This window comes from Protopterus annectens, chromosome 15.part0 (assembly GCF_019279795.1).
Source record: "Protopterus annectens isolate FY-2018-M chromosome 15.part0, PAN1.0, whole genome shotgun sequence".
NCBI lineage: Eukaryota > Metazoa > Chordata > Ceratodontiformes > Protopteridae > Protopterus > Protopterus annectens.
The window spans coordinates 514,171,202-514,197,791 of record NC_056749.1 but is presented as its reverse complement, the minus strand read 5'-3'; positions in this window follow the sequence as shown (position 1 = coordinate 514,197,791).

The window sequence follows — 26,590 nt, the reverse complement described above, 5'->3', positions numbered from 1 at the left end:
TATGGGCTAGTGCCAGCAGAGTTTTGTAAATAATGATATCCTTTGAGTATCAAACTGATGTGTACAAGGTGCTTGTGTTACAAATGTATTGGAACTGTATGGCATTTGAATACAAAACTGATGTGTACAGATGCTTATGTTACAAATGTATTAGAACTCTATGTATATATGTTAGCAAAGGACCCTGGAAGATCAGAGGTTAACCAGCTAGCTTACTTTAAGAAAAATAAGGGAAATGTAAAAATGGCATCCCACAGTGATGAATAGGACTGGAGATGGTAGGCCTGGAAGAAGCCATTGTTTAATAGCCTATGTAAAGAGGAGGGGAAGTACTGTAACATTTTTGTGGTTCCAGGGCACTGCCATAAACATTTAGATGTGTATTGTACCCATCTATTCTAAATTCCTGTCTCAGCTTCAAAGGGGGATACTGTGAAAACCTACAGTCAGGTGGCCAGGCTATCCTGGAAATTATGTTTTAATATTACAGTGGGAAATCTCTAAGCATTGAGTATTCTGTCTCACGCCTGACAACAACAAGGACCATTCACCACATCATCTGCCTTGCTCTATTTAGTCAGTATGAAATAATTCTCCTAGATTCAGTCAGGCAAATATAATGAAGCTTAGTTTAGATATTGTTTTTCTTTATTTGTCTGAGCATGTCCATCAATGTAATTTTCAATATTTTCTGTGATTTGAACTGTACCGTTTACTGTAAATATATATATATATATATATATATATATATATATATATATATATATATATATATATATATATATATTCAGTATTTTCATGCTCTTTTATTATATATTATTAAATAAATTTAACACTTTTATTGTGGCTGGTCCTTTTAGAAAGTATTTAACCTTTGAGATTGCTTATATTTATTTGGTGATACCATGTAGGCCACTGCAGAAGGCCTAGCTGTCTTGCTCAACTACTACCATTTGTATTAGTACTAATATTACACAGTATAATTGGACACCCTTTGTTAAGGGCATTAGAGTAGCTGATTGTGGAGTGTCTGGTGGCAATAATAGCTACCTTATACTCTGGGCAGAAGGGGACACAATAGGTAAATCTGTGACAGCCTTTCCCAAGTATGTGTGTGTATATATGTGTGAAGAATCAAATCTCACAGTGTGTGTGTCAGCTACTTGGAGCAGGGACACAAAGCACTGGGTTCTCAGAGAGGGTGCTGGAGGACTTGGCTTAGACACTCCGGCAGAGGACCTAACCCTACAGCTCTACCAGTGGGGAGTTTTACTGGAGACCTGGAAGGAGACAGACAGAGAGATCCAGTCCCTGGAAACCAGTGACAAGTGGAGTACCACAGGGTTCAGTCCAGGGACCTCTCCTATTTGGTATCTACTTCTCTGAAGTACAGGCTAACACAGAAGGCCTCTGGCTAATGAAGTCTGCAGATGACTGCTAACTAGGAGCCATAGTCGAGTCCCCAAATGATGTGGACATCCTACAGAAGAGCCTCACTGAGACAGATGCCTGGTGTCAGAGGCATGGCCTCAAGCTCAATGCCAAAAAGTGCATTGTCATCCCCTTTGGTAAAAACTCTGCACCCATGAACTACCTCATAAATGGCAATCTACTTAATGCCGAATGTGTGAAAAGAGACCTTGGGACCCAGGTGGACAGTAGTCTCTCCTTTGATAATCACATCACCACAGTAGTCAGGAAATCCTTCTGTGTGGCACACCTCATCACAAAAGAGTTCTCATCCAGGAAAAAAGAGGTCATTGTTCCCCTCTACTCAGCACTCATTAGACCCATTATAGAGTACAACACCCCTTTTGGAATGTACCCCACAAGACATCTGCAGCAGCTGAAGAGGCCACAGAAGTACCTCACAAAGAAATTACTGGCTTCAAACGGATGCCCTACACTGACCATCTCAAAACACTCCAGCTTTACTCTGTAGCATATCGCCTACTCCAAGGAGATCTTTGCCTAACATATAAAGCTATGTTAAACCCAGAGCTGTTGGATACACTACACCTAAAGAAATCCCAATCCCTCTGAGCTACACACTCTAGGGACCTAAACCTTGTCACCATAATAAACAGAACATGCTGGAGGGATAGGTTCCTGTCCCAGAGACTTGCTATACTCTGGAACAAGCTAGACATCTATGTCAAGCAAAGTCCCTCATTAGCACTCTTCAAGAAATATCTTGATGAGTGGATGGAAAATAGGAAATACACCCAGGGGATCACTTCTGTGGCTCTGCTTGACAGGGGCACAGGAAATTAACTTTCTTGGGTGGCATAAGCCAGGGAACCTTGTTAGCTAGACTTACTTAGGCCCTTGGGCTGATAGCCTAGTACCTACCTATGAGCCTATGACTGTGTTTCCTGTGTGCTCTTAAAGGAAATTGTGCTTGATGCAGAGAAATCTGCATCTAAAAATACTGAGTGCATCCATTTGAATTTCAAGTGAACGTTTCTCTCCAGTGCCAATGGTGAGGATGCAGGCTCTTTGAGTACTGGTCCAGAGAGGGGACTTCACATAGTCTATGACAGAAGAATGCCAAAAAAGCTGAAAAGTAAGGTGTACAAGACAGCAGTGCATCCAGTACTACTGTATGTTAGACAAACCTGAGCAGTAAAGGCAGAGCAGATAAAGAAGCTAGAAGTGGTGGAAATATGGTGCCTGAGAAGGATGCACACTGTGGAACAGATGAAGAAATGAGGACATAACAGCAGAAGCCAAAGTAGCTCTAATTGTGGAAAAGATCAAAGAGAAAGGATTATGGTGGTTTGGACATGTGCAGAAAAGCAGAAGACAATCTGGTGATGAAGATTTGGGACAGACAGGAAGAAGGTAAGAGGAAGGGGGATGTCCAGCAAAGAGGAGGCTGGATTGTGTGAAAGAAGATCTGTTAAAGTCAGGCATGAGTGTTGAAGAAGGCAGGAGTGTGGCTTTGAATCTAGAGAGATGGTGACAGTTAACATGATACCCCGACCCATGTAGAAAATGGAAAAAAGGGGGGCTGGTGATGAGGGTCATCCATTGATAAGTCTGTGTTTGAAGAGGATCAGGGAAGAGCTCTGTTTCACATGAATTGAAAAGTGGCAGTCTCAGGGAGATGTATCTATCTCTCCAACATGACCTGCTCATGTCAGAGGCTAGAAACCTGGAGTGAGTGACCCTTGTGCGGTTTGATTTTATGACTGTAACATTTCCATCAGGGCCAGGTCAGAGACTGCCCTGTAAGCCAGGCACAGGTCACCCCTTAGCAATCTGTGACAGTTCTTCCAGTCTTTCCAAGCAAGACTTGTTTTGTGTACCCTGTAATTTATTGGTGAGAAACCTCTGTGGTCTCTCCAGTTGTCGCAGCTGTCTGGTGAGGTGCATGCAAAAGTGAGCATTGTACTCAGTTATCGGTCTGATGAGCTGAATATAATGAATTATAACATTCTTAGATCTAGATTTGATGCCTTTACTTATACGTTGTGCCACACAGAAGGATTTCCTGGTGGTCAAAGTTCAGATTGCTATCAACCTGAGTTCCCAGATCATGTACCACTGGGTCTACACATGGGGGGTGTTGTCTATAATGTAATTAGAAGGGATGTCAGTTTTCCCAAAGGGCATAATAATAACATTTTTTTTGTATTTAGCTTTAATCTGTGGCTTTGGCACCAATCATTTGTCTGTGTTAACCAGGTCTGCAGTATATTAACCTTGTTGGGGGACTCAATAATTGCTCCTAATTTGCAATCATCAGCAAAGTTTGTCAGCCACAGGCTGTCCAAGTTTGCCTGGACTTCTGAGAAATAAATTCTAAACAGTAAGGGACCCAGAACAGAAACTTGTGGTACACCACTGATGACAGTTTTTTTGTTAAAGGTGAAGTCACCCACTTTCACAGTATGTGTCCTGTCTGTGAGCCAGTTGGTTACCCATCTGGTAATGTAGGGATGAATCCTCACTTGGGAGAGTTTCTCTGTAATACCTGAGTGGGGAACTGTGTCAAGTGACTTGGCTAGGGCAAGATAGGTAATATGTACTGTCTTTCCCTCGTCCAGGGCCTTGGTGACTTTCTTGAAGAAGTCAACCATGTTTAACAGGTATGACCTGCCTTTAAACAATCAGAACTGGGTTGAGTCCAAATTTTGGAGATTACCTATGTCCTTGTTAATAAGGTCCATAATGATTCTTATCATGTCCTTGCAGATGAGGCCAGTCAAGCTTATTGGCCTATAATTCCCAGGGTCAGTTGATGGTTCCCCCTTTGCACAGAGAGATTACTGTTAATTTCCTCCATTCCACCTGAATATAGCAAGGTCACAGGTTGTGGTTAAACAGGGATCCAAGTGGGTCTGCTAGGTCATGTTTTAAGTTGTTCAAAAGGCAACCTGAGATGTTGTCTGGTCCCATTGAGCCATGTTTTTGGCCTTGGAGAGTGCTGAGATGACCTGTTCTCTTGAGATAATAGGCTGAGACGTGGTGGCAGGTATACTTTGGGGGATGGCTGGAGGGGACAGGGGGTGTGAAGCTTTCTCCATATCTGTCAGCTATTACCTCCAGCTAAATATCGGTGGTACCATCCACAATCAGTGCATAGCTGAGTAATCCTTTTTAGATTTTGGATACAGTTAAAGAATGCTTTGTGATTATCCTTAAGTAGGGAGACTATTTTTGTCTCATAACTAGGATTGGAGGACTTGACAAGATCTCTAATTTGTTTGTTTAAGCTAGAGAAGGAGTTCTTCCTCTGCTGAGCCAGTTCCTTCTTGTTCTTGAACATTAGTTTCTTTCTCTTGTTGTATAGTCTGTTTAAAGTAGGGGTCCACCAGACTGGCTTGTTTTTTCAGCAAGATCTGGTTTTAATCCGGTCAGGTAAAGACAATGCTATACAACTGCTTAAGTGGTTATACATGGTATTGGTGTATACCTCTGCATAGCAGTCCACATTATCCACATTTGAAGGGGCTTTGAAACTTCTTATACCATTACTTGGTAGGAGGTAATTTGTCTTTCAAAAATTCTTAAGTATTTTTGAGCTTGATGGAGTATCTGACCTTATAATTACATCAAATGAGACTGATCTATGAGACAATCTTACCATGGAGGACATCACACGGGACTGTGGGGTGGTAATATGTCCAGGACATTTGAGCGTCTTGTGCATGTGCTGACTAGCTGCTCCAGAGCATTTGCATTGACAAAGTCCAAGAACCTCTGAGCCAGCATATTTGTAGTCATGTATGGTTCCCAGTTGATGGTAAGATAATTAAAATCACCCATGAGTAAGGTGTTGGGCTGTATGGCAAGTGACTCCAGTAAGTCCAGCTATGTGGTATACTTTCCCTGTTTCATGGTGGAGGACCTCTAGCTAGCTATGATGTGGTCAGGGGCTTTACCTATAGTTAACTGGACATGGAGTAGCTCAAGAGAGTCATACTATTTGACCAGTCTTGGAATGTATTTATCCTTAATGAAGGTGGATACACCTCCCTCTTTGGTTCTTTCATGGTAAGTTTGTGATCTGAAAGTACAGAAGGCATTGCAGCCCTGCTTGACTGGGGTGCTTTCCGTGCCTTTGAACCCACATGTTAGTGACTGCACAGATGTCAGCATCTTTCAAAGTGTGGAGTGCTTCCAGGGAGTACAGTTTCTTGTTTAGACTCCTACCATTAAGCAGCAGTACCTTGAGTTTGTCAAGAGAGGATTTTGCTATGTTGGAGGGTTGATTATTTTGACACTGCCTAAAAAAGGCACAATAGGGGTGGCTAATGCCTTTGTCAGTATCTAAAAGCCTATAGGAGACAGGTGCAGACTATCACTAGCAAGGCAGCATGGTCTGTCAACCATGTCTTTCCAGGCTGACAGATATTGAATCCCCTTGGGCTTACACCTGAAGCTAAGCCATCTGTTAAAGTCAGTCATTTTTTGTTTGTATTATGACATCATCCTTGAAAAAGGTAGAATGCTGCTCAAGGCTAGGCTTATACCTGCCTGTGATCCATAATCTGAGAGTTCAGTCACATCTCTCTTCATATAGTCCTGTGATGTATGTTTCAAGTCATTCACCCCCACATAGACTATGACAGAGTCATGCTGGTCCTTGTGGTTGAGTGACTTGAGTGCTTGAGTGACTCGACAGATCCTGGCACCTGATAGACAGCTAGCCATAACCCACTCCTTAGCCAGTCTTGTGGGGGGGGGGACATCCATGTTTCACACAATAGAGTCACCAATGACCATTACATTAGGTTTTGTGGTGTTACGCCTTATTGGGCTTATTTGTTGAGACACTGGTGTGTGTGTTATGTGTTGTGGTTGTTTTTTGCATTGTTATGTGTGTAAGTGGTTTCTATTTGGGAGGCCACTGATCTTTTGGCAAGTTACTAGTGAGTACCCCTGCATGTGTGGGTTTATGTTTTGTGCCCTTATTTAGTCTGGGAAGTGCGTGTGTGTGTGTGTGTGTGTGTGTGTGTGTGTGTGTGTGTGTGTGTGTGTGTGTGTGTGTGTGTGTGTGTGTGTGTGTGTGTGTGTGTGTGCGTGTGTGTGTTTGCCCCCACTACCAACTTGTTTGGCATTCAATTTGCCCTTATGTGAGAGTCTTGCCTCCATTTATAAACTTATACACCAATATTATTTTGGTGTGCATGTGTGTATCGTTTGCATGTATATGGTATACAGTACTCTAAATGCTGTATTTGTCCCATAAAGGTATCATTACATTTGTCTGCCATTGTTTTCTGTTAGGCAGTATGGCACTTTTCATCTGTTTCATCTCTGATACCACTGTGGATTAAAACAAAAAGTACATGTGATTAAATGAAAGTATTGCACTACTTGTTAAAACTGTGTGCTAAATGTATTATGCTATTCAAAAATGAAAAATAATGACCTGAAACCAAAATTAATTTGTAGTATGTATATCCATTGTGGTGTATATTCTGTACTGGAATCTTTGTATTTTCAGTGGTAATTTTCTTCTTGGTCCTCCTTTGAAAATGAGCCCTGCATAGCTTAGCAGTTAGCTTACATAAATAACTTAGATACAACTGCAATATTTGTGGCTCTGGCTGCAGTCCTTTCATTCAAAATTATTTTAATATAAAAGCTGTGTAGAGATATTATTGTATTAAATAGCTTATCATCTTATTTCGCTCTAATTTAGTTTACCATATATTTTTCAGGATCATGCTTATTGTTGTGAGAGCAATACAAATATTCATTATGTACAACCACTTGATTTAATGAATACTCATAAGGTATTTTCAAAGTGAATGATGCAGTGACACTAGGATGGTGTTGTCAGCATGTGGGTGATGTTTGCTGCTGTGCATCTGGGGAGGATGTTGTAAACATGTCCAAAAAAGTCAAGTAAACACCTCTGCACCACCAAGCCACTCCAAATAGATACAATAATGCTGCTTCTCACTTCCCCTTGAGAAAGGAAGGTTTTTAAACAGAAACTGGTTCTCTTATTGGTTTGGAGACCAGTCAGTCAATCAATCAAGCACAACCCTCAAAGTGGCAACAGTGAAAACCAATCTATTCCCCACATTTTTAAAAAGACAGGGGAGAGCTCATAAAGTAATAAAAAGCCAAATAAATGTCTCTGTATCACCAATCCACTAAAAATAAATAAAATAAAGCTGCTCATAAAGTTGGACAATGTCAGCATCCTTGACCTCCTTAGAAACTGGTAACATGGAGTCTAAAGTTATACATTTTTTATAACTCATCTAAAGTGTGAGTAGAAGACTATCCACTGCCTTCATGAAAATATTCCTGTGGTACTAAGTAGAACTCACGGGTCCCTATTAATTTGACAAAACTTCAGAGCCAAACCGCAAATGATCAGCTAAGCGAACTTTTCCCATGGAAAGAATTCACTTGGCCATTACACCAAACAAAAACCTTTCAACCTGAATTAAGTGGGGGGCTTCTCCCCTGACCCCCCCCAATGTGTAGGGCTGTTCCCCCCACACCTCCCCTAACTAAATATACTAAGTCCGAGATTGCTCTACATCTGTGAACAGGCAAATTCCCATTAACAATCAAGCAAATTCTTTCCCTAAGAAAAAATTTGCTTAGCTGGCCATTCGCAGTTTGGCTCTTTCGATCTTTAGCTGTCTATCTTTTATAGTTCGACAAGCTAAAGCTTCATCAAATTAATAGGGACCTGAACTCACAGGATATCAAAACAAAACCAGTTAGGATGACAGTCAAGACAGGTCATTTTTTAAGTAGACCAGTGTGATACCAAATTAGGTTTGTTAGAAAAGTGATGAGGTTATAGCTGTGAGATCACATTTATGGGGCAGAAGAAATTTCACTAGCCTCATATCAGAGATGGTAACATTATAAGGAAATCAGGTGGTAGCTGAGGTTGATGGGAGTGTGTATGTGGCTGGTTTATATTGTCAAACTTGCAGTGATCTGGAAAAAAAGGCAATGAATGCTCCCATTCCTAGAAGAGGCTGTTAAATATCTGGAGAAACAGATACTGGATGGGGCTCAAAAATGCATGCCCTGGGTTATGAAGGCTGATAAAATGGACATGACCGTGAACAGATGTCAAAGGCCAAGAGGTGTGGTGTCTCTTGAGGGCTCCATGAACAGAAGAGAAGACTTAGTGTGGAAAGAAAAGATGGTGAAAGGTAATGGCAGTGGACAAATAAGTGCTGGAAAGAAGAAGACAGGGTACAGTGTGGGACAAATGGGGGAAGAGGGCTGTTGTTTTTGTGAGAGATAGAAAAACATCCCAAATAATTTAGATGAAAGAATATACTGCAAAGTAAATCAGCTTGGGGTAAGGAAGGAATATGCAAACTTAACAGGAGATGGGAAAAAGAGAGGAGTAGATGGAATGAAAGTGCATGTTAGATTAGAAGTGTTATGCTTTGAGGACAGCTGGACCTTATATGATGTGATGTACAGCTGTGGATTATGTACAGATGGTATGAGTGCCCTGTTATATTAAGGAAAGACTGGATCCTGGAGCATGACCAGTGTTAATGTGTAACAAGGGGGTCATCTACACATTTGATCAATGTGTAACTAGCTGAAGAAGCTGTGGAGAAGTACAGTAGATAGCTGGGAACCAATGCTAGAAATGGAGGTGGAGTTTATTGTGAGGTACAGGATGTTCTCAGTAGAAAGAAAGGGGAAAGAATGGGTTTGAGGGGGAATGTAGAGAGAATACTCTTATTATAGTCACCAAAACAGAGAATAGTGATTTGCTGGGAAAAAACAGCACTTTGGAGAAAGGGTTAATGTAGGTAATTGTAATATTTGGTGGGCGAAATGGATAAAGCAATTAAGACACAGAGTTAAGGGAAGGTGTGCAGTGCTTATCACGAAAAAAAGTGTTGACAGAGTTAACTGAATGGTTGAAACACTGGATGAGATTATAGTAGGAGAAACAGGGACAATTATTAATTTAATGAAGCTGTATAAAGTGGGATAAAGTAAAAGGTGGAGAATGAAGTAGGTGAAACAAAGGGATAGGGAATCTGAATGTGTGAACATGGAGTTATGATAGTGGAAGGAAGTCACAGAAGTTAATGACAGGGGAGAAAAGGTAAACCAGGTGTTAGGAAAAGATACAATGTGGCAGGGCGTGGCACAGTGGTGCAGTGAATAGCATTGTCACTTCACAGCAAGAGGTTCTCTGGTTTGATTATTGGCTGGGGTGCCTTCTGTTGAGAGTCTGCATGTCCTCCCTGTGTTTGCATGGGTTTCCTCTGGGTGCTCCAGTTTCCTTCCACATTCCAAAGATATGCAGTAGGTAGACTGGACACTCTAAATTAGCCATAGGTGTTTGTGTGTGTGTGTGTGTGTGTGTGTGTGTGTGTGTGTGTGTGTGTGTGTGTGTGTGTGTGTGTGTGTGTGTGTGTGTGTGTGTGTGTGTGTGTGGTGTGGAAAAACTACTGTGGCAGGACTAGCCACTCGGTTGTGTAAACCTTGGCTCTAGATGACTGACACTGTGAAGGACACCTCAACCCCATTTGTAAAAACAGGAAAAAGGGGTTGTGGATGATGGATGGATTATGGGGCAGGAGGGAAAGGCAGGAGGTTTGGAGGGTGGTGAAGGAGTAGGTACATAGACAAGCCAGGTATTCATCAAGCAGAATGGAGTAAGCGGCTTAAAATTATGGTGTTCAGGGTTATATTATGGCATTGTGATTATTTTTCTAATGATTTTTGTAATGCACAGGAAAACTGTATAAAGTTATGTTATAGATGCATATCTACATGGAATGTTGTGTTCTCTTTTTATACATTATTTAATCAGTAAACATATATAATGCAAACAATGTCGGGAGTTTCTGCAATAGGCTGACAAAAGAGCAAATGATGTGTATAAAGCGGGCTTTCTCTGCCATCAATCTGTGTTTACATATTTCTGGAAAGCATTCTCCTATTTCCTGAAAAGCTATTTTCCTAAAATCTACCTTATACAGTATGTTATCCTTGAAGTAAATAAAACAGCATTTACCATTATTCAAAAGAGCATCACTTCTAGATTGCTCCTTATACTGTTGCTGAGATAGGTCTGGGACAGCTGTTTCTTCATCTTGTCAGTTACTAACTAAATTTGACATGGCCTTAGCTATCCTAACATTCTTGCTCTTTTCTTATTGCTACTAATAATCTCAAGTATAACTGGTTACTTAATAATGTACCACCAGCATCACTCTAACATTGTTGTATTCGTGTTTCCAGTTCTTAATGTGGCCCATGGTTTTCCCATGTGCATCTGTGATAGAGTCTTTGTAAACAGGATTGTATCCGTACATTGCTGCAAATCTACAATACAATTTTCACTGCTTTCTTTATCATTACCAGGGTTTGACTTTTAGGGTGGTATTCATAGTCTGGGTGTTTGTGGCTGTGTAGTGATTATCCCCAAAGGGCATCTCTTTGTGTATATGTGATTAAACCTATTGCAGGTTATTCACACTGGATAAATAAAAGTTAGGGCATTTTGAAAAACACGTCCACTTATGGCAAAAGCATAAAGCACCTAAAATAAGCATTAAGTATATGAGAAGGACTATGTGAAAGATGCAGTCTTCTTACTACTTATTCCAACGCCCTGGATCAACTAATCCATAGTCTCACCAGCTGCTCCAATATCCTAGACCTGGTCATTACCAACATGGGAAATCAATGTTCCACACCTATGGTCACCCCCTCATTAGGTCTGACCATAAGCTAATCACCCTTAACATCCACATCCCACCCCCACCCCCCCAGTAAGGAAATCTCCATAAAAAACTTCTCCAAAGCCAACTTCATGCTACTCAAGTCAGAAGTGACAAACTTCATGACACCCATGCAGATGGGAACTGAAAGTTCGACTGCTGAGTTCTACACTAAGGCACTGTACGAGCACATCCACTCATGCATGAATCGTGCCATCCCAAATAGAACCAAGATGCTCTCCTCCAAAAAAAGGAAGCCAATCTGGTGGTCCCATGCCATAAACAAACTTTGCAACAAAAGGAAGAAACTTTTGCAGAAAAGAGGAAAATCCCAGGATGCAAAAAACTCCCTTACCAGCCTCAGTAAGAAACTGAGATCCCTCATAAAATCCTCCAAAGCTAGTTACGAAAATAAAATTGCCAACGATTCCAAAGACAACCACAAGGCATTCTATAACTATGTCAAGAATCTAAATGGCAATGCTCAGATCTGCTCTGAGCTAAAACAGAATGGCATTAAATATACTTATCCCAAGGATATTGCCAATATCCTAGCAGATCGATTCAGTGCCAACTTTACCCCCCTCTCACCCTCTAAATGGCCCATCTCAATACCGGAAGATTGCCAAATTCCGGTAATAATGGCCACACAGGTAAAAAACACACTCTCCAAAGCCAAGAATGCAGCATCCATGGTACCAGATGACATCCCGGGCTGTGTACTACATGAACTACAATATGAACTGGCACCTCACCTAAGTGTCATGTTTAATCATAGCCTCACCTCAGGTTACGTGCCCACTGAGTGGCGCAGAGCTACAGTTATCCCACTCCACAAGGGGAGATCCACCTTGGATCCCAGAAACTACCATCCCATCAGTCTGACAAGCCTTATCTGCAAGGCCATGGAGCATATTATCATGGAACTTATAAACAAAGACATTGGCAACCTTCAAACACTGGACCCCACACAGTTTGGGTTCGTGAAGGGCCGATCTTGTCTCCTGAACCAGATTGACTTCTTCGAATCAGTCTCCAGAGCCATGGACAAGGATAAGGTGGTCCACACAGCCTGTCTAGACCTTACCAAGGCCTTTGACACCATCCCCCACTCTGGAATCATAGATAAATTTACTAAGCTGGGCATTAATCCCTATGTCACCCAATGGGTTGCTAACTGGCTTACTGATAGAACCCACACTGTAAAAGTAGCCGACTCCAAATCCAGCTCCAGACAAGTGACAAGTGGAGTACCTCAGGGTTCAGTCCTGGGACCGCTCTTGTTTGGCATCTACTTCTGTGAAGTACAGGCCAACACTAAGGGACTCTGGCTAACAAAGTTCGCAGATGACTGCAAACTGGGAGCCATTATTGAATCCCCAAATTATGTGGATCCTCTACAAAAGGGCCTTACAGAAACAGATGCTTGGTGCCAGAGCCATGGGCTCAAGCTCAATGCCAAGAAATGTATAGTTATCCCCTTTGGGAAAAAACATGTATCTGTGAATTACCATATAGGTGGCAGTACACTAAACACCGAAAGTGTGATAAGAGACTTAGGGACACAGGTGGACAGTGGTCTCACCTTCGATAATCACATTGCCACAACAGTCAGGAAATCATTCTATGTGGCACACCTCATCACTAAGGGCTTTTCATCCAGAAAAAAGTAGGTCATTGTCCCACTGTACTCATCCCTCATTAGACCCATTATAGAATACAATGCCCCATTTGGCATGTACCTCTCAAGACATCTGCAACAACTGGAAAGGCCGCAGAAATACCTCACTAAAAGAATTACAGGCCTAAAGCAGATGCCCTATGCTGACCACCTTAAAAAACTCCAGCTATACTCTGTCACGTATTGTCTACTCAGAAGCAATCTCTGCTTAACATACATGGCCATGTCAAACCCAGAGCTGTTGGACATGCTACACTTAAAGAAATCCCAATCCCTCAAAGCCACACGCTCCAGGGATCTAAACCTTGTCATCACAATAAACAAAACATGCTGGAGGGATAGGTTCCTGACCCAGAGACTCCGGAATAGATTGCCCATACATGTCAAGCAGAGTACCTCTTTGGCCCTCTTCAAAAGGAACCTTGACGATTGGATGGGAGAAAGGAAATTCACCCCAGGGATCACGTCAGTCACCCTGCTAGACAGGGGTCCAGGGAAGTAAATAGTGTGGGAAGAAATAGCCAGGGAATTGTTATGGCTAGGCTTGTATAGGCCCTAGGCCTGATAGCCTAGTACCAACCTATGTACTTGGATATTGTGGAAAGATGCAGCTATGTGCAGTCACAATTCAAAGACTTAAGGCAAGCAGTGGACTGCACAGCTTTTATTATTAATTAAAAAGAATGGGTTTAATATGTTTTATATAGGGGTAACTCATTTTAGACAACCCAATATTTTCATTAAAGGGTAGAAAGGTGATGATAGGAAAGATCAAAAAAGGGGAGACACAACAAAGAGGGAGAGGCAGCAGGAACAAAACCAGAGAGTTTTGCTGGTGGAGGTTGGAGGGAATAGGTACTATGTTTTTGGCAGGGGATAGACACCTCTATTTTTTACATTTTTTATATAAGAGGGTAGTGTGAGTGGGAAGTGGGTAAGGGGTGTAGGAAACAGTATAAGGGAAGAAGGGGTGACAACAACTGGTGCCAGCAAGAGCCCTAAGTCCATGTAGCCTCAAACATTTCCACTGCCAGCTAGTGCTGCAGAGGAGTATTCTGATGTTGAGGGGGAAAGGGGGCTGTAGCGGGGCAGCGGTTAGCACCAAGTGAAGCAGTGAGTCTACAATGTGCTGAACAGAGGCTTCAGTTGGCTGAAGCCTCTGTCCACAACTTGCTCCAGCATATCCTCAACCAAGTACTAAAACCCCCGTCCATCCCTCGATCAATCATCTCTGCAAACAGTACCAAAATTATCCCCACTAACCACACTAAACTTTTAGATGTTACCATAGATGACAACCTCAAATTTGACATACATATTGCCCAAACCATGAAAAAAGTCCACATCAAACTAGCTACCCTATACAGGGCCCAAAGCATTCCTAACTCCCAAAGCCAGGATAGCCATTGCTTGCACTCATTTTCTATCTACCCTTCTCTACGTCTCTTTCATATTTACTAACCTTCAAAAATCTGACCTCAACAATCTAGAATCTTGTTACCGTAAGATTGCAAAATTTGCTACTAATCTCCCACACAGATCCCACCACTGCTCAGCTCATTCAGTATTAAACCAGCTAAAGCTCCCCAAACTTCTATCTCTCTATCAACTATTCTTAGCCCATAAAATAATCTACCATCCCAACAACTGCCATCCCATCTCCACTTTAGTTTAACCTAATACTAATAGCAGATCTTCCAACAAACTCCTACTAAAGTATCCAACCCCCACAACCAACATGGCAACTCTCTCTAGTCACACAAAATAGCCAAACTCTAAAACACCCTTCCAGACACAATAACAAAAAATCCAGTACATGACCAGTTTTAATCACTCCTAAAGGAGCACCTTATAAGACACTGGTTTTGCTCATGCCACTCCCCAGGTTAATCTATTTCCCCACTCTTATTTACCTTCTCACCTTACCTTCTAACTTTAACCTACTTACTATCTAGTGTTTGCTCTTTTTGTACTGTAATTTTACAGTTCTACAGATTGTATTATATCTACTGCCATTTGGTTGTTACTGCAACAGTAATTGTAAAATTCTACAGATTGTATTATATCTACCGCCACTTGGTTGATACTGCAACAGTAATTGTACAGTTCTACTAACTGCATTATATTTACTTCTACTAGATTGTATTGTACTATAGTGAAGTCTTTCTCCCTGAATCTCCAATATTTAACAGGACCTTACATTGTACTGTCTCTTGATGCTGTAAAATAATTTGATTGCACTAATGTTTGCTGTAACTATGTTTTATTTGTTGTTTCTATTACTGTGGAGCTTTTCTCCCTGGATCTCCTCTGAAAATGAGCCTCTGGACCAGTCGGACATACCCAGTCAACAAATGTAATAAATAAATTACAAGCATTTTAAGTGTATTTTCATTGCAAACAACCTTTTCTCCTTCTGCTTCTATAAAATAGGTGCATTTGCATGGAGCTTCTCACAGCGTAGTTGTAGTTGGCAGTGCCCTGTAAAGAAGCAAGCATCTGGACAGTTAAGTTTACCTATAAAACTAGGACTGCAACCTGTAATTTAGTGAAGCATTTTGTGGAGTTAAGCTAAGAGCAGCTAGCTTGTGCATCAGTATGAGCTTATACCATATCATTTCACTATCTAATACCACATCCTAGCACTATTCAGCTCTCATCCCTAACATTAGAGATCACCCTAGGAGACCCCTGTAAAACCAAGTCCTCAATATCCCACCCTAATACAGGTCCTGACAATAAGGATATACAATATGCAAATGTCTCTGTTGCCATCTCACTAGATATCAGCATCCTAAGACAATGTAGTAATTGTCTCATGTTCACAGTCAACCTTTTAAGCCTTAAAGAAACCAACACAGTATGTGAGATAATTATATACACAACTTCGCTGGAGGAAAAAATCTCACTTACAAACAATGTTGTCAAGATGACATACACTGTCCACCACACATATAAACCATGTTATGCTGAGGCACTTAAAAGCAATCGCTCCAAAGCTCAAAAACCTTCTAACCCTGCAAATGGCCATGCCTATCTTTAGCAATCTCTAAAACACACAAAAGCAATATTGAGTATCACACATAAGCCTACACTCAATGGACCGCAGAAAAAAAGCCGATAAGGCGAGAAAGCAGTTTACCCAGAACTCTTATCACAGAGGACGCCATTGCATAACACACAGATGTCCCACTCACTAGATTAAGCAAGGAGAAGATTATGGTCAGTTGCTTATCTGGAGCTAGGATCCACCAAGTTACACACAGACACACACACACACACACACACACACACACACACACACACACACACACACACACACACACACACACACACACACACACACACACACACACACACACAAGTCTTTGTACCACATGTACCAGTATGATTCTATCATAGCCCATGTGGGAGTGAATGATCTGTGATGTACCTCTCTGGACTATATGGACAGAAACATTAAGAACTACTCTGAATATGTGTCTCAGAGTGGTATGTGCCTTGCATTGAGCAGAATTCTACCTTCACCAAGGAAGATGTTATTATGAACAAAAATGATTGACTTTAATAATTGGCTTAGTTGCTGGTGTCAGTCCAGGGGGATTCAATATCTGTCAGCCTGGGAGAACACGGTCAACAGACCATGTTGCAATGCCAGAGAGGGTCTGCAACTGATTCCCCTGGGTTTCTGGATTTTTGCTAAAACTTTATCAACTCCTTTAGAGCCTTTATTAGGAAATGCCAAAGTGACAAACCTACCAAGATAGCAAATAAAACCCATATTAGCCTAGAGGTGTTACTGCTGAATGCTAGGAGCCTTAACAAGAAACTCCACACCCTACACACACTCCTCACTCTGGAGAATGTAGACATTTGTACCATTACCAAGACATGGTTTAATACTACAAAAAGTACTCTAGCAGTGCAAGGCTACAGTGTCTTCCATACATTCAGACCACCAGCTGCATGGACAGGGACAAAAGGCAGACGTGTCTCAATATACATTAGCAAGAAGTATACCTCAAGGTTGGTGGAACAGGATGATACCACAGAGCTTATCCACATGCAAAGCACTCTAGATAGTGTCCCTTATCATATCCTAGGAGGCTATAGGTCACTATCTATGTCATAATAATACCACAGCTCTTATTTAGACCTACTGAAGATATTCTCCATCCAACCAAAACTCTATTCGTGGGAGACTTTAATTACCCATCTATAGACTGGGAAACATACACTGTCTCCAGCTTGTAAGCACAATGTTTCCTGGACATTATTAACACAAATGCCTTTGATCAGTCAGTACACACTCCAACAAGAGGCTCAAACATACTGGACTTAGTCCTCACCAATATGGGAGAGCGCTGCATCCCCTACCCAGCCATGTCACATCCTCACTGGGAAGGTCAGATAACAAAGCTGTCTTCTCTGAAATAAAAATCAACTTTGACAACCTAGTAAAACCTGTTACAATTAAGAACAGTGGAAGAGGTGATTGAAAAATGACAGAATTCTGAATATAAGATAGTGGGAGGGGTGAATGAAAAACAACAGAATTGTGAAAACAAGACAGTGGTGGGGAGAGCAAAAAATGGCAGAGGTATGAATACAACCAGTGGTGGAGGGGGGGGGGGGTGAATGAAAAATGACAGAATTATGCATACAAGCCAGTGGTGGGGGTAAACAAAAAATGACAGAATTGTGAAAACAAGCCAGTTGTGAAGATAAATTAAAAATGACAGAATTGTGAAAACAGGCCAGTGGTGGGGATGAATGAAAAATGACAGAATTGTGAAAACAAGCCAGTGGCGGGGATGAATGAAAAATGGCAGATTTGTGAAAACTACAGACGAATGAAGGACAGAATTTTGAAAACATGCCAGAGTGTGTGTGTGTGTGGGGGGGGGGGGGTGAATGAAGAATGACAGAATTATGAATACAAGGGAGTGGTATGGGTAGGGGATGGATGAATCTGTTACCATAATGTCTTTAGTGTTGTGAATGTATGTTGATAGTGCAGATATTACTGTAGCACAACTTTACTTTGCTCAACTGAGATTTTTCATGTATATATAATTATGGAGTTTGTGTCACCTATCTTTTTTCTGACTGTGCCATGCATGCTGTCATTGCTGTGTTGTTTGATTGATGTTTACATAAAAAATGTTTTTGTTTATGACTATGGCATATTTTATATGTAGTAATAATGCAGAACAAGGGCTCAAGGCAGAGAAAGGAAAACTTCAGCCACAAGGAAAACTACATTCTCATGGCAGCCCTTAGGACATATGGAGGGGTCCAAACAAGCTAAGAGAGCAAAAGCCTGGAATCAAGTTGTCCTGGACATTAATGCAGTCAGTGGATGAAACTGCACACTAACATAGTGCAAGAAGAGGAAAAATTATACGTAAGATGTGCCAGAAGAAAGGCAAGGCAAAATGTAGTTGCCTGTAGCAGTACTGGGGGGGGGGGTTCCAACAATTATCCCTTTAATACCAGATGAGGAATACCGTCTCACCATCTATGGAGATGACTATGACACAGATGTTAATGGCACTGGAGTGTGAAAACTGGCTATTATTGACATTTGCAAAAGCAATACTCATCTGTTGAGGAAGGTTTGTTTAAAAACAGTAACACATATTTATATTGAGAGCTGAATACTGACATGGAATGATTTTATTAATCACATGACAATTACTTTAATAGGTGAACTTTCCACAATTATACAGAATGACAACGAAGGCAATGTGCATGTTAAGTGTCCCACAAACCACCTTAATAAGCATACAGTACGGTATTCTATGTCTTTATTAATAATTTTTTAAATCATTTTACAGGGTCAGCAGAAACAAGCAGTTCTAGTATACCAATAAATGTGGAGATATCAGCAGGCTGCCGAAGAAAAAGATGATGATAATGATGATGATATACTTATATTTATGAGGCAGCCTGAGGAAAATGATGCACAATCTCCAAGATTAAATGATAGGATCTCACACACCACAACATGTTAGCAACTCTGCAGGAAGTGATGGTGCATCACAAAATCAAGCACATGCTGACATAACACACACACTTGTACAGGGAGAAAACCCATGCAGTTCTTCACTAGTTTCTCCAAAGCCAGATGAACACTGTCAGGATGATGGCAGACATTCAGAGGTAACAGTGTCCATAAAGTCACCTTTACAAGGGGGACCAGGCACAAGAATTTGTTCTAGTTTCTGCAGTAAACACGTAAAGCATTGGTTGCCTAGTTGTAAATGCACCATGACATTCTTAGGGCTGACAGCAATGACAAAAAGAGTCAGCTGGAAAGGGTCAGGGTACTCTAGGGCTTATATGAGGATTTCCAGCAAGATGGCAAAGAGTAGAGATAATGCCATGATCACACTGATACATAGTATGGTGACATAACAAGCATCTGTGGCTGCCTCAATTCATACATTAATTAGGAGTTACTAGAGTATAGTAGGAGTCAGTCTTCTCAGAGTACTGTCAGGACACGTTGAGGCAGATCACATGAGACTACAAGTGCTTTTCAAGAAAGTAATATGATTAGGTAGGGGGTCAAGCACAAGAGATTTCATGCAGGCTATGTAAGCATTCATCTACATCTAGCAGAACCTCTCATTTATGGTCCCTGTCCCACAGCACGCTAACATCATTGTCTGTATAATCACCTGCATGAAGTATGTCAGGAAATCGGACCAGCTCACTATCCAGCTCTCATGGCAGCCCCTCTTCAAAATCACTTGCACCATTATCTAGCTTATCTTTAGGAGATGTGTATGTCACATTTGAACTTGATCTACTGTGATTCACGTGTGATACTATTGTTACTTATAATTTGACCTTTACAAACACAGGTCAATATTTAACTTGAAGGGGAATAAGTTATTAAAAAAGGGGGTACTTAGGACACTTAGTAAGTCTGTGCATTTCATTCCTATAATGGTACTGCTTAAAAACTCATGAAACTGTGGAAAGAAAACTGTATGTCCTAACATAAGATTGCAGTCGTTAACACCATTACTGCTGTATACATTGACATTGTTGCAGGTAACAGGTACCTACAACTTAAAAGTACTAATACTCAAGTTTTCAGGGAAACACCAATTAGAAAATTACAGATGAAAACGAGTATCCTACCATGTAAACAAACACTGCTGCCACTTCACCCTCAACACTGTGCAAATTATATTTTTTACCTCTAAGATCAAACGTTACTGTGTGTGATAAAATAATCTAATGTGCAGTTCTTTAACAAACAGCATAGTTCAAACTGAGGAAAAAAGTGCACAATGTGCAAACAAAATTGATACATTTTAATTCAATTGCAAGGTATGAATGTATGCTAAATACTGAATTAACACATTTTACTAATTGTACCACTTCATGACATTCAGTATGTGCATTGTTAGGTACACCACCTGACTAGAATTTATTGTGCAAGGCAGTTAAAATGTGATTGATTGTTTTATGATGCCTCAGTGAGTACTCAGGTATGAATTTTACCAACAATAATATGAGTATCTACTCTGAAATAAAAAACTTATTACTTAAAGATGAGAAGGAATGTCAGATGAACAGTAACAGCAGATTGTGCACCACACACCATAGCCCACAGATATCACTGCATGAATCATTTATACTCATGTGTTTTTCACAAGAAAAGAAACACTAACCTGAATGACATGGTCCATAATTCTGGACTAAATACTGCTAGTTTACCTGTGCAGCCATATGAGATCCATGAACCTTCCAAAGGAACACAGGAAGTTACTAGGCTATTAGTCCTAAAGCCCTTACAAGCCTAGCCCAGAATTTAGCCTATGTTTCACCAAGTCAGCACCCTATGCACTGTCCAGCAGGGACACAGGTGGAATCCCAGGGGGTATATTTTCTGTTCCCCATCCAGTTACCCAGGTTGTATTTAAAAAGGTTTAATGAGGTACTCTGCTTTACGTGGAGAGGGAGTCTATTCCACAAAAGGGGGAGTCTCTGGGACACAAATCTGTCCTGCCAACAAGTCCTATTGATGTCACAGACCAGGTTGAGGTTGTGTGTGGGCTAATTGAGTGGAGCTTGACTTGCGGATACACAGCAATCCCATCACATGGGGTCCCTTACTTTTGCTGCATGCAAATCATCATTAGTCATAGTAGGACTGGAAATGGGAGCTGCAGTGACAGCATGAGTACTTCAGCACCTCACTGGTGCATGATCATGTTATGATCATGTTATGCAGAATGCAACATGCTGTAAACATTCTGTATGCAGTACCTGAGTCATACTGAATAGCACCTCCAGATTCATCCAATCACCTAAAATGGCTTTTATGAGGCCAAAGACCTTCCCAATGACAATATGAGTCTGAAAGAGAGTTGTAGTAAAGTTGTCTTCTGTGGTTTCACTTAGATTTCTCACTGGTATCATAAGCCATGTCTCCAGTGGATATCTAGAATCATCTGGAAGACAAAAAAAGAGAGAGAGAAAAGCAGGAGAGACAAAATAAAGAAAAAGTGGTTTAGTATTCAGTAGTATGTTACCATTAATAACTACTTAAATAAAATAGAAAAAAAAGAGAATTTTTTTTTCCACTAACCAACAAGATGACCACTGAACATCCTACCATGGAGGAAGATGCGGTAGAGTGAGTTAGTGTGCCAAATATTTGAATCACATGCACTGCCTGGATGCTGGGCGGGAGACCTTGGTGACATACATGCATGCATCACATACTGACTGGTAATGGATGGAATGGTAGCCCTTCCTTTTGCAGAACTGCTCACCCCATGGACCAGAAGGGGTCCTAATTATAACATGGGTGAAATCTATTGCACTGAGTACCTCAAGGAAATGTGCTTCCCCACAAAAGGCACAAATAGTCCTGGCTTGGTCCTGTGGAGACACCTGGAAGTAGATGTACTAATCCACATGCTCCAAAGGTACATCCAAAACTGCAGCAGTATGCTCAAAACAGATGCCTGTGAGATACCCAATGTGTCCCCAGTCTATCTCTGAAAGGTCCCCATGGCAAGTACAGTGAGGACTATACACATCTTAATACCCACAGGGAAAGGAAGTCCATGCATTCCTCCAGTACCCCTATGGGGATCATAGATACTCAGTAAGAACCTTCACTCTAAACCTATCTAGTATCTCTTGATTATCAAAATTGTAATGGGTTATTCTCTGTTAATATCTCTACCTTATTGGCCAGTGAGAACTGCTGGGCACAAGCAGTTATGGCACAGCCAAGACAAGCACCTCACAATGGGAAATAGCAAGGCTAGCAACAAATGACATAATCTTCACAGATTTGCAAACTAAATAGGATAGGCATGATATCTCTTTATATAGAAAATCTACAGATGGTGCAAAAAGTGGGAAAATTTCACTATGAAGGGAATCACAAGAAGGCTAGAGAATACTTTATCAGCATACTCTGTTTTACATAATTTCTCATTTATATCTCATTAGCACCTCATTTCCTAAGGCTACTTCATGGCCATCAAGCTTTAACTTAAGTAGCCTCTATGAACTGTGGTTTACCTGCACTCTTTCATGGATAGCGCAGATAGCCTTAATGCATTTGCATTATGACTATGAATTACCCCCTTAAGTTTTGCCTTGGTATACCTTTTGCATTTATTATCTCCCAAGCATAGTGGTGCAACGGTAGCATTGTCGCCTCACAGCAAGAGGTCCTCCCGTTCGATTCTCGGCTGGAGTGCCTTCTGTGTGGACTCTGCATGTCCTCCCCGTGGTCAAATGGCGTTTAAAAGACATGCGTAAATGGGCGTGCCTTCACTGAAGGTTGGGCGTCGAGCTGGCACCATAAAAATCTACTGCCAATCATTAGCTGACTGGAGTTCCGCTGTGGCGACCCCTAACCGGGAAAAGCAGAAAGAAGAAGAACAACAACATCTCCCAAGCATAGTGTGCTAACGTCTGTCTCCTTCTGCCTCCAGCCCGAGTTACATGGGTTAAAACAGGATTCTCCTTAACATGAATCCAGTAAGCAGCATTTTCTTTGAGCTTTCAGGATATCATGTCACAAGTGTAATGAACTTGCCTCCACACTCTACCTGAAGTCTGAAGATAAGCCCAATATGACAGTCAGCCTTCTTTGCCTTATTCAACCTTGTTTCTAAAACACATCTGTGCAGCGGGTCTATATTATATCATCGAACACTTAAAAAAGCGAACGCTGATTGATCGACCTAATTTAAGTGAAAGCTTACAATCTCGAACTGTCAGATCAGCGATATTTTTCCCAGGGAAAAAAATCGCTGATCCAAAACACATAAACACAACACAAGCACACCAAACAAACAGAAATCTACACACATACAACTAAAATCTGATACTTAACCCTACACTAAACTATGCACACACCACTAACTACCCACTTACCTTATCCCAAACCCTAACCCTAAGGTCCGTCACTATCGCACACTCACCTCACCCGCTCCCTAACCCTAACTCACTTAAATCCGCACTAACCCTCATGTCCACTCAATTGCACACACACCTAACCCGAGCCCTAACCCTAACTCACCTAAATCACCCTAACACTTACATCCACACAATCGCACACTTACCTGAATCCGACCGGTAACTTTCCACCATAACACTGAAAATACCGAAGCAACAGAAATGGGCAACCAAATTCTTTCCCTAGGAAAAAATTTGAGTTTCTGCTGCTTCGATATTTTGCAGTTTTGCAAAAATAAGCTCGATCAATTAGCGTTCGCTTTTTTAAGCATTCGAGGATATAATATAGACCCTGTGCAGCATGCATGAACCTAGCCTGTAAAACACAAGTATGCCAGGTACATTCTGTTGTTTCTGAAAAAGTCAGAGTGCTCCCAGCTTGTTCATGAAAAGAACCACAATCACTGACATGGTTTCAGATTCAACAGCTGCTGTGTCATTCAATTGACCCTAAGATTAAACATTTTTAAAATATCACATGAAAATATACACACATAGCAGATTTAGTAACACATAACAATTTGCTTATCAAACCTCTGAGATGAAATGAATATGCAAATGCATGCACAGCCAGCTTTTAATGAGTTTCATGTAATTTCGTTTTATCTCCAGTATGCTAAATATCTCAGTGTTTCCTTGGAGTCATCACTTTCAAGTATTCGAGATGTTATGAGACTCCATGGTGTCATATTACTACTTTCAGATTAGCAGATAATTATTATTAAACTTTCAGCTGCATATGGTAGAGTGCTTTAAAAACTGTGAAAACATATTACTTACATTACAAATCATACCAAATGTCTCTATTCATGATGCCTGGCATGCAGTTTGTAATTAGCACTTTAAAGGATCTTAGGGCCTTAGATTTAGTAAAGTTTCTCTGTCTCTGCACAAATCTCAAGCTATAAATTCTTGGGCATACTGCAGAATATTAAAAGAGAGACAAAAAGGCAGCCTCAGGTAGCCTCTGAGAGATAACTGTCACATACTACAGCAAAGTGAGCCTAAAAATTAAAGAAATATTGCTGCGTGTTTTTTAATCATTATCACTAAAGTTTCATTTCTTGCACTATGCTTTGAAAGGCAATTAAACAATACCCAGATTGAACTACTGGAGTAACATATTTTACAAATGTTCTGACCATATTCCAAGTACTTAAACAGCATATGACCGCTTTTTGTTATGCTGCCCATGTCCTCTCACTTTTGACTAGTTTGGCATCCATTGTGCTTTTGCATGAAGATGTTATGAGATGTTATAATCATTAAGCATCTGGTAAAAAAGTAGCATCTTTTGGCTTTTCCCGGTTAGGGGTCGCCACAGTGGAACTCCGGTCTGCTAATGATTGGCAGTGGATTTTTACGGTGCCGAGTTGCCAGCCCGACACCCAACCTTCAAAGAAGGCACACCCATTCACGCGCACACCTACCTGCATGTCTTTAACATCACACGACCGCGGGGAGGACATGCAGACTCCACACAGAAGGCACTCCAGCTGAGAATCGAACGGGAGAACCTCTTGCTGTGAGGTGACAACGTGAACCGCTGCAGCACTGCGGCCTATATTAGGCATCTGGTATTTAACACTTTTTCTCTGCTGAAGAGAGTAGTCATGAATTAAGTGAACGTATAACAGCTTTCACTGCATTTAGGGGGTGGGGAGGTTCATTATCAACTAATTAACTTAAAAAAAAACAAAGTGCAGTATTCTGTGATTTTTTTTCTCTCTGACCCTTCAATAGTCCCTCATCTGTGATCCATTGCCCAAATAATTCCGAAAATGGTTTTATGACATTAACATGAGTACATCTGTGTGCATATGTGAACATTTGAAGACACAATAATGCAAAATAATGCAACAACCAAATAAAACATTTATTTAGCGTTTACTGCATTTATAGGCTTAGAGAAGCAATGCTTCTTCAAAAACCCTGAAAACACAAGTTAATGAAGTACTGAATATAGACATATTTTATTTATTTTTATTTATTTATGTATTTATTTATTTAACATTTGTTTTACCAGGAAAGTCAGACTGGGACATAGACCATTTTCAAAGGAGGCCTGGGGGAAAACACTCCAGACGCATGTCTTTGGAAAACTGTGATGCATCAGCAGAGATATATTAAGACACTATAATCAAAACAGTAGAAGACATACAGATATTAACATGCTCTGTATTTATACTTGATTGCAAGCAGTGCCTACTAGTGGGTCAGGGGAGAGGTCTTTGCCTCACGGTTTCAGGATTTAATCCCAACTTCTGATCATTGTCTGTGTGGAGTTTGTAGGTTCTCCCCTTTGTCTGTGTTAGTTTTCCCTGGGTACTCCAGATATTCATCATCTCCACTGCTGCAGTAGCCTTTAGGCTGTATGGGTTGTGTCTTGCTCAAAACACAACAACTGTCCAGCTACTGAAAGCTCTGATTCCTTCCCACACTTCCACTCTGACTGCTGACTGGTCAGCACAAAGGAGGGAACTCAGCAGTCAGTCAAAACATTCTTGCCACCTTGCCACTGAAAGAAAATGCAGTTCAGAGGCTTCACTAGAGCATCAACTGGCATTTCAGCTCCTTTCTTGCAAAGTCCCTTTTGGGAAAACCCTTCCAAACAGAAAACATTTATTATTCATATATTGTGTGTGTGTGTGTGTGTGTGTGTGTGTGTGTGTGTGTGTGTGTGTGTGTGTGTGTGTGTGTGTGTGTGTGTGTGTGTATATATATATATATATATATATATATATATATATATATATATATATATATATCTGTATATGTGTGGGATCCGGACACATGCTCAACTAGCATATGTCCGAATCACAAAACATCAAACACACATACACGAAAGCACTTAACATCGACAAGCGCTTCCGTGTATTTGTGCCTGTTTCATAGATCGGACTACAGTGCAGGTAAGGGAAAATTCCCTTTTCCCCACTGTAGTGTGATCCCGGAGTGAGAATAATAAAGTGGGGGGTGTGGGGGTGCAGGGGGGGCAAAGCCCCCCTGCAGAAACATAGATTTTTTTTTGAACTACACATACACGGAAGCGCTTTTCGATGTTAAGCGCTTTCATATATGTGTGTACGATGTTTTGTGATTCGAACATATGCTAGTCGAGCATGTGTCCTAGACCCATATATATATATATATATATATATATATATATATATATATATATATATATATATGTATATCTGTGGGAAAG